The sequence below is a fragment of the Anarhichas minor genome, unplaced genomic scaffold, assembly GCF_050575085.1.
Source record: "Anarhichas minor isolate MPS153535 unplaced genomic scaffold, ASM5057508v1 ptg000008l, whole genome shotgun sequence".
Lineage (NCBI taxonomy): Eukaryota > Metazoa > Chordata > Actinopteri > Perciformes > Anarhichadidae > Anarhichas > Anarhichas minor.
Window position 1 is genome coordinate 211,939 of NW_027466454.1, and position 10,077 is coordinate 222,015.

Below are 10,077 nucleotides of genomic sequence, written 5' to 3' on the forward strand. Positions count from 1 at the left end.
ATACATTTGCTTATGTTAACTCTTTAATCTTTTTGTAACTTGCATTCTTTCTAATAACCAGCTGGAGGCGACTTCTCTGGTTGTCAAAAAAAGTCAGATTGTATTGAAGTCTATATGCTCTGATAATGGTCCTTTAGACCGAAAGCTAATTATAAAGTCTTGTCTGCGTAGATTTAAGTTTGCGGATATCTATTCTACCAAGGAAGTCTATGAAAAAATGACCCTACTTCTCACTTGATGTATTACCTTAGTAAACATTGTGAACATGAGTTCATGGTCTCAACTGTGGGTGTGGCTCAGGGGTAAAGCGCGAAGAACGGCAGTTTGATCCCCAGTCCACATGTCGGAGTGTCCTAGGGCAAGATACTGAACCCCAAATTTCTCCCAATGACTGTGCCATTGGTGTGTGTGTGAATGAGCATTAGTTTAGATACTGATGGACTGGTGGCATCTTGCATGGCAGCCTCTGCCACCAGTGTATGAATGAGTGAATAAGTCAAATAGATTCCATAGAGTCCATTTAGAGTCAAATAGACCATAAAGCAGAGTATGACAGGTCTCTACCACAGCGTTTTGTCTGGGAATAGTCTGTTTTTCGTTCAACTTTAGCCCTTTAACAGTGCGTTTTCAATTCTGAAAGTTAATTGTAACATTTTGGTCGCCTAAAAATTTCTTGTTCAGCATTTGTTCGTACTTAGCTCTGCCTTCTCGTGTCACTTCTAGTTCCAATAAAACAAGATGGTGATGGACAAAATGCCGAACTCAAGGTTTCAAAACTGCAGTCCACACATCAATGGTTGTCATCACGGGGTCAATGTACACTTCTTATAGACAGTCTCTGATGCTAACACCTCACATCCTCAGCTCTGTACTGAACACACTGACACAAGGTTGATGTCCATCGTCTCTCTAATCTCACTCAGAAAAAGAGCAAATATTTCCCAAAAGTGTTGATGTATTTCTTTATATTTTAAGGGATTACATTTAGGATATAGATTGACAGTCATGGTTTAGGATGTGGCAGGAATATAAGAACTGTTTTTGTGTTTGCAGATGTGTGCAGGTGTAAACATTGTGTAGAAATCCATGCATGCATCTGTGCATGTGCTCAAATGCGTGTCAGAGGTTTAATAAGCGCTGTGTTGAGTAATTAGAACCAATCAGCTCTGCTAGAGTCAATGACACACAGCTGAGGAGACAGTGAGTTTATAACAGGAAGGAGGGGATGAGGGGACCAGGAGAGGAGGCGGGGAGACAAGCAAGCCAAAGAGTAAGACAGGAAGAAATGGAGCTCATAGATATGTGAGATATTTATACCTTGTCTAGACGTATTTTGTATGAAGTAAGTCTAGACAATGATACAGAGTAGTACCTTTATCTTTACATTTTTCCTTTTGTTGGGAACGTAGAGGAGCGTGTTTGGGTTATCAGCATCTAAGAAACTAAACATCTTGACATCAATAGAATTATTAATGTCAGTAATTATAAATGATTATTAATAATAACGGGGCACCACCCTGCGAACAGGGACCAATAACCAAATAATAAACTAAGTCTCATAATTAGCGTTCACTCATAATGTCAATAGTCTGAGTACTATTACACATTCAGAGTGAAAGTGAAGGTTTAAGTTCGAGCACAGGCCACTACATCCAGTTATTATTACACACATATGCACAAGTAATCACAGACGACTGCTCTTTAAAATATAACAGAGTTTATTAAATCAAAATAATAAATGATCAAATCAAGTAATATCAAAACCAACAAACACTATCATATAATTATATGTCTAATACCTAAAGTCAAATGAATAAAGTGGGGTAAGGATATGTATATGGATATATGTACATGTATATGTGTGTGGAAAGGAGGAGGGGGGGCTTACTCAAACAGTAATGGTGGGTAATCTAAAAAGGGGGCGTGTGAGCCTACAAGCAAAGATGGCGGAGTCTAGAGACCTCCGACAAAATAGCTGAGATTAAATTAAGCTAATGCTAAGCTAAGCCCAGATACCAGTAACTCTTACTTGTAGAAGCTTCGTTCGGTAGGGTCTGGTTCCAGTGGTAGGAATCACTCCGTCCTCGATGAGTCGCTGACTCTCGGTGGCGCGGCCTCAGGGCTGGCTGGCGCAGACTCGGCCTCCTCGCTGCAGAGAGGGGCTTTTTAACTTCGGCTGAGGGACGAGGTTTGGGTCGTCCTTCCCAGAAATCTTCGGCGAGGAAAGATTGTTACCTCCTGCCGGCGGTGTGTACACAAAAAGGGTGGGAGAACGGGGCATAGGAGTTATCCGTTCTCGCACTACAGGATCCAAAACTCAAAATAGAACACAGTCTGTTCGACCAGCAAATGTTACATGTGACCTGATAGGATTTGATGAGGCCGAGGTTCCTCGTGGATCTTCTTGTCCCCTGGACGAGTCCGGAGTGAAGACGCCTTGTGGACCTCCTGACACCAGCGCGTGTCCGGAGTGAAGAGAGCCTTGTGGATCTCCTTACACCAGCGGTGTCTGGACGGAAGAGGAAGAATTCTAGCTGTGCTCAGGCTTATAAACCAGGTGGCACAACCAGTGGGGGGCCCTTTCTTGGCCAATGAGGGACCAGCATCAGGTTTCTGCTCATCCGGCATGAGGTTTCTTGCAGACCCCAGGTCAGGTGTTTTGGTGAAAGGAAGGAACATGGCTGCTCCTTTGTTTGAAAAGCACGTGTGAAGGTCTCAGCCAGCCAGGACAGCAGGGTCAGATCCCAACACTTTGTTCATGGTGAAGGATTGGAATTCACCAAGCTTGACATCTGTCTGTTTTACTGCCGACATGTGTAAAAGTGTAATAACATTCAATTCCATTAAGTCAAAGCCGACCTTTCTCAACTGCTGTTTCCAAGATCAGAAATGACCTTGGAACATGGAAGAGAACTAAAAGTGAAAAAGAGAAATTATACACATTTGTCACGGGGTGTGGTGGAGGACTCAAAAGCAGACATAGTCAGATGCAGTGTGAAACGGGTTTTAATGAGATATGAACAAAACAGGGATCTTTACCAGAACACAACAGGGAATCCAAGAATGAGACAAGAGACGAATCCGGCAGGACAAGACAAGACAGGGCAGGGCAGGGCGGGCAGGCAGACAGGCAGACAGGCAGACAGGCAGACAGGCAGACAAGCAGACAAGCAGACAGGCAGACTGGGAATAGGACGAGCCAAACGGGCAGGTAGACATGGCAATGATCTGGCAAAGAGTGACTGAGCAGGGGTTTAAATAGTGGCTGGATAGAGGCAGGTGAGGGGAGTTGTCCTGATGAGGAGGGAGTGCTTGATTAGTGATCAGAGGCAGGTGAAGGGAGTTAGGCTGATGATGAGGGAGGCAGACAGGTGCACTGAATGAGCTGATAGGTGAGTGAGAGATAAAGTGACAGGAGAGAAGAGATTGATGACAACTGGGCACATCTGTTGATAATGATCGTATGATTGAAAGCTCCAGAACAGCTACTAAATGGACCTTGAGGTGAGATTGCTTTGTCTGCTAAATTAAATTAGTTTGATGAAATCATTTTAAGGGTTCACTTACTAGCTTTTTCCGAAGCTTTCAGCCACATTCAGCCAGTTATCAGACTTTCTGACAGGCAGACCTCAGATCGTGAGAGTAGACACCAGCTACTCATCCACCAGAGTCCCTTACTCTACAATCTGCTCAAAGATGTCTGGGTTGCTAAATATCATAATAACAGCTAGGGGTGACCCTGAACAGTTGACAACTCTACGATTCTACCTAAGCAGCCTGATTGGATTGTCAATCTCACAGTTGAATTGTCGCAGTGTGGGAAAATGTGGTTGAACGGGTGGGGCGACAAAACATGATTCAATGATGAGTCAACAATAGGCAAGACTTAACCAATCAGATTCAACAATGTACATTCTTAGTGGGGAACATCCCTGATAACAGCATTGTGAAATACATGGGGTGGGCAACCAGACTGAACAAGACCACAAACACCTGAGGATTAAGGGCATTTACTCCTCCGGCTGCAGAAGGAAGGCTCAAAGTGTTCCAGAGGACACCAGCCTCCAGCACGCGTTCTGCTCTCACTCCTTCCCTCAGGAAAGCGGCGACAGAGCGTCAGAGCTCCAACCAGCCGCCTCAGTGACAGTTTTTACTACTGAACAGCAAGTGGTGTTGTTACGTTCTTATTCTAACACAAACATTGACTTTTTTATAACCTTCACCGAGTAGCTTTGCTGCCTCAACCGAACCAGTCCTTTCACAGCGTAAACCACGTGACATTGTGCGTTTCTGCAATCGTGATATGACGCTGATATTTAACTTATTCATGATAAACAATATATATTATCAATATTTTTAACTCAGTCAGTCGACTTTCAACGTATCCGTGGTTTGCAGAAACATACAAAGGCTGTGTTGTTTTTTCTCTGTCACATAGAGATAATGAAACCTGTTGCCTACCCAGACTATTTAATATGAACACTGGTTGCAGGAAGAGTGGAGGTAGAAATCTCACACATGGATATCTCAACCCCTACTACTGTGAAGGCAAATACAAACGAAGACGTGTGTCTGTCATTTAGGCGAACGGACCCTTTAATTACAGCAATAATCACATCTAATATTCAGCTTCAAATTAAGTCAATATGTACAGAAACGGAGGGTTTTCAGAGAGATTTACCGCACTCATGAAGGTTACTGGTGTGTGTCACTTGATGCATTGCTCCATAATGAGGCGGGGTAAAACCCTGTGAGGCTGAACTGTGATTAAGGCTTATACAAGTATGTTTGTCAAGACGTCGTCATCAAGGATGGATTAGGAAGTCTTTTCTCCGCTACACCAGCATGCCACCGCTAAACCCTGCCAAAGCCCAGTTCCTCAATCAACACTCAGTGACCACAATGACAAATTGTGTCACTTTGTACACAGCTGTGACTTATCTGGGACAGAAAACTCCAAAGTGTTCTTGTATCAGTGATCCCAAGCCCCCATCTGTGTGAAGACTGTCGACATGTGGTGTAGTTGGGAATATGAACTGTTATAAAAGGCTGTATGAACAGATAATACATCATTTACTAAGGCTGGATATATAATGGTCCATTAATACAAATAACTTACTTATTAATGGCTTGTACTTAATTTGCATTAATAAATATTAATACAAGCAAGAATGTATGATGCATTACCATTAACCAAACCCTTTAAAAGTGCTGCCTTGTTATAAACTGATACTCTAAACTCAAGCACTAGCTTCTTCCAGAGCTTCTGACTCCAGACACTTGCCGGTTGAATTGGCTTTATCAGCTTTATAGATGTTAGAGGTTCATAGAGGTCAGAAAGCGACCGCTAACCTGTTCATCCGACTTTCTACTTGAAAGAGGACTTTCTCACCATGCTGGAACATAACACTCCCCCCAGCCGCCAGGGCTCGTTCAGGGGTGTCACCCCCTTCTGGAGGGACGTTGATTAATATTATAATATTATTAATACTGAATCACTTAAAGCAACACTTTATTATTGTCTCCTCCTGAGGCCCTATCTTGTAGAGGGGACCCAAGTTAAAGTTTGTATGTTCATATTAATCATACATGGTGCATATTCTCAAATGAATTTGTACCTAAATGACCAAATATGAATGACTTATTACTAACTAATACGTAGAGTGGATGAAACGGAGGGCCAAAAGAGGCCCACAACTTATTTTTGCTTAGCCTCCTCATCCTTAAAGCCTTAAATATGATGAGAAAGAGTCTTTCTTATCTGGAATATACGTAACATTGTGAAACATTATGTCAGCCTTTACAATAACACACACTGCCAGAACAGTTCCACCTGTGACGGAAGTTGATCTGGATCAGAGGTGTGTAAACTAAATCTCACGGTTGAACTCATCATTTATGCATTTTGCTGTTAGTGTGAAAGGAGGAATGAACAAAAACAGAAGTGAACAGCTATCTGCTGAGGCTTTGGAGACGGGAAGAGAAATCCAATTTAAGTAAGCATACAGGGGATGCATTTTAACACCAGGTGTAAATGTAATCCAGCTAAACCGGAGCAGAGACACACGCCAGATATGAGACACATGCTGGTGCCAGTTGGAGAGGAGGCCAGAGCTGGAGAAAGGGAGGATATCGAAGGGATCATATCCATCCTTTTGTTATCCACCGCTGATCCATTTGCTGCTTTAGTCAGAGAGCTGGCAGCCACATCCACGGGGAGGCAAGGGAGCGGAGAGTGAGAGGAGGCTCCTGAGGAATAGGAAGAGCTCCACCTAGTGGCGGGAAACATCAGTAATATATGCAAAAACACAGTGAGAAAGACAAGGGACAAAGATACATAGACTCCTTTTAATGCGTGTGTTGTCTCAGTGAAAAATGCAGACCTTTGCTCGCAACACACACCTATGCACACGCACGGAGGCCAAATAACACGTCCACGCCACCCTTTTGTAGCGGCCACTTTTTCCCTGTCTGTTTGTGCTTTTTGATAGCAACTACTTGCTCATAATCACACCAGCTAAGCCAGGGTCAGCCCCTGCTTTCGACACAAACACATTACAGCACACACACACTCTCTCTCATATCACCCTCCTCACAGAGCAATATACAAGGAGAAGGTGTCAGGCAGGTTCACCTTGCCCGATGACAGCCATATCTTTATTAATATGTGAGGCAGCTTTGTTAGCGGATTAATTTATCAGCTGTGGCAGCAATGTTTGTGTGTCTCTGGCGGGGAGAAGAGACGCTGTTGATGAGGTGCTGCACAGAGAAACGTATGCTGCATGACGGGTTATATGCTGCCAAGGCGGGTGTTACTGTATCTTCATATGCAAAGGGGCTTCTTGGTAAGTGTGACGATGTGACTCAGGTGGGAGATATGTTAGTGTAAACGCACACACACACACACACACACACACACACAGTGTGAAGCAGATTAGTCATGTAGCTGCATAATTATTGCTGATGTTGAATCTGCACAGCAACTCTGAGCTCTGTGTGACTGGGAGAATACTGAACAGTGTGTGTGTGGAAATGAGCATGTATGTGTATGTACTTAACCTGCCCTGCAACCAAATTTAAAAACAGTGGTATCTAGTATCTAGTGCAGCTGCACGATATCCCAAAAAAAACTAAAAACTAAAAAGTGACCTTGCACTGAGGACAGGACACTGAGGGGGCAGCAGGCACAAAGTCCACGGCCCTTGGAAAGGTTGAGGTCCAGTGGCGCTGTAAGGTCACGGCCAGAGCCACGAGCCACCTTTAGCCTCGGGTCTTTTCAAGCCGAACTAAAGCCAGTTTCAGTGCACCACCATGAAGGAACGGTTCTCCTAACCGTAACCAAGCAGTTGCCTAAGTCATGATCTTCCCTTAACCAAGAAGATGTTGTGCCTAAACCTGAACAAAGCTCAGCCAGAGAGACAGTTACACTTTTAAAACAGTGATTAGTTACAATTTTGGAAGGAATTCCCAAACAGAGCTGTGAGAAAAACTGTTGGCCTCCACCCACACCTCTCTCACCAGTATTGCTAGATAAAGGAGGCGAAAGATGGACAGTCACACTCTTTTAAAAAAAATAATTTCCAAACACACACATATGCGCGTTTTAGGGTCTTTCAGCAAATGATTTAGTGTTTAAGACTCTGAACTTTACTATTTGTTCATCGTTCTTATTGAAAAAGTTCCGATAAACCCACTGGACTCCAAACAGACAGTCACAGTGAGCGACTAGCTGGCGAACATAGTGGAGCATTTAGCAGCTAAAGAGACAGACATTTCTTTCAGGAGTTGGTGGAGACTAAAACAGAGTTAAAAGACAGAATGTTGGGCTTCATGTAACAACTGGTTGATATAATACAGTATCCATATGAATATAACATGTCCAAAGAAGTTCAGGCATTTTAAAAAGAGTACTCCAATGATTCAGAATTGCAAAACTATACCGTCAGATTTAGGATGGACAGTTTAAAAATGTAATAATTCTAAATTGATGAAGCTGAACCTTTTGTTCCTTGAGTGTCCCTTTGATTCCATGTTTCACACGGAACAAAATCAGCGGTCTCCTGGGTGGAAGTCCTGGGTTTGTTTGACCCATCCATCCATCCACCCTACGAGGAATTCCTCACTCTTTATACTACTCTGTTGCTCTCAGTGTCTAATAATGGGTTACATTGTAATTAGCTGAACGTCTGGTGTCTCATACAGACAGTACAGGGGGCCTCGGTGCGACGGTATCAAATGCAGTGAGGCACTGACCGAGCGAACGTCAACCTACAGCTGCACACATAGACTTCTATCAGCTTTGTATGTCCGACACACTCTTTCTCTCTCACACACACACACACACACACACACACAGACACACAGTGATATCAGTCTAATCTGCTGTGGAACAGCCCCAGTATGTCCACAGATGTTGTTTACTGCCATATACCAGGAGATAACGCTGGTTTAGTGAGCCTTAACGCACACACACACACACACACACACACACACACACACACACACACACACACACACACACACACACACACACACACACACACACACACACACAGACAGACTGAGACACTGTGGTGCATCAAAGCAGATGATGTGTTACACTAAACAATCAAGAAATGCAAAATGTTCATACGCAAAATGGAGCGCACACAAAAAGATTAAGACATACACTGCGAGACAATAAGGCATACACACACAGCAGCTATTGTTCAGCTGATGGTCCATTATCTAACCACTGCCAGCCCTTCTCATCACTGTGTGTGTGTGTGTGTGTGTGTGTGTGTGTGTGTGTGTGTGTGTGTGTGTGTGTATTTGTGGACAGCACACCTCCCACTGTGGCTATAAGCTTTCTGTCACACTACAGCTGCTACATTTACTCCACGAACACACACACACACACACACACACACACACACACACATAAATGCACTTATACACAAAACAGACATAACCCAAGTGAAAAACATGTTCTAGTATTGCTTGGATGAAAACAGGAGCATATTTTCTTGACAAAAAAAACCCAGCCATATTGCGTTGTGAGAGGTGGGAAAATGAAAACAAAGAGTGATGAAATGGTAAAATGTTAACTGCAATGGATGAGGTATCTCAACAATGATGAAATCTCAATGAATACCAGGTTCTTCAAAACTACAAAACAAGTTGCAGTAACTTAGTCAAGAGGTATGTCAGTGTGTGTGTGTGTGTGTGTGTGTGTGTGTGTGTGTGTGTGTGTGTGTCACTCCTCTGGAGTATTAATGCAGTGTACAGTACTGAAGGAATGGTACTTACAGTGAGATCGGTGGATTATTCTGAGAGTTGAGGATCATTAGTGACTTTGGTTACACATACACCGTGAAAGTAATTCTAAACTCAAGGTTCAATTACTTTGCTTTTCCCTAGTTCTTTAATGTTGGTTTGGTGTGTCTGGGCCTTTAGACTCCATCACTGCTAAAATAAGTTGTACCCTTAGTTATCACTTCTTTACTATAGATATGATCAATCTGCCTTTATTACAGTAACAGGCTATGAACCACAGTCCTTTAAGGCTCGGCTTGGTGCGCTTAAGAAACCAGCAAGAGTACGTTAGTCGGCAGCCCGTTCCTTCAGGCCTCACTCTGAAGCGACTCCCACAAAATTATCATAACACAACCAACATGGCTGCTGTTAGTACTCACAGCTGTTAAGCTAGCAGCTTGTAAAATATTTCGATGACGTGCAATGAGTGCACGAGCAGAGTGCGCACAGGTAAATGAATCTCTGTAGCTCTGTGTCCAGAGGTTGGAGAATTAAATGTCTTTTCCATTTAGCAGTTGGCAAGGGGATGTTGTTATCTATATTGGAGATCAGGTTTGAAAGAATTTAGGTGGATGTAGAATATTCCATTATCTGCTGGATGGGGCAGTTGAAGTGAATTACTTATTATATCGGTTTAAATTTTCACGAATAAATGATATAAATTGTAGGTATTGGCGAAAGCCCCCTCCCTCTGACCTCATACCTTTGGATCAGGTCTTTAAATGAGATGAATGAGTTGTTTTGAAATAGATTGTGGAGATATGTGATTCTTTCTTGTTCCCA